We start from the raw sequence: 367 nt of genomic DNA, 5'->3' as shown, positions 1-367 counted from the left end.
AGGTGGAGGGCAAAAAAAAAAAAAATCCATCCATGATCCATGGCGCTGCGCAAGCTGGCCGCCAAGTTGCGGATCCCCACCTCTGCTGCTGCCCGGCTCCCGTTGGCCCCCGACCCAGCTACTTTTCGGCTCCCACCGGACCCTAGCGTTTCGCGGGTGTCCATTAATCGGTCCCAGGTATACGTATGCCGGCCCCTTCTCCTTGCCTGCTTTGACATTGTTGCATTGTCTGAAAAACTTTTCTCGTTTTGCCTTTGCACGAGGCTGCTAGTCAGAATTTTGTAAACTACCTATATCAGCAGTACTTTTCCATATTTGAATGAGAGGCAAATAGGTTTTGATTTATTATTAGTGTTATCAATTCGAT

Source organism: Triticum dicoccoides, chromosome 6B (assembly GCF_002162155.2).
Source record: "Triticum dicoccoides isolate Atlit2015 ecotype Zavitan chromosome 6B, WEW_v2.0, whole genome shotgun sequence".
In the NCBI taxonomy this organism is placed as follows: domain Eukaryota; kingdom Viridiplantae; phylum Streptophyta; class Magnoliopsida; order Poales; family Poaceae; genus Triticum; species Triticum dicoccoides.
This window is presented reverse-complemented; position numbering follows the sequence as displayed.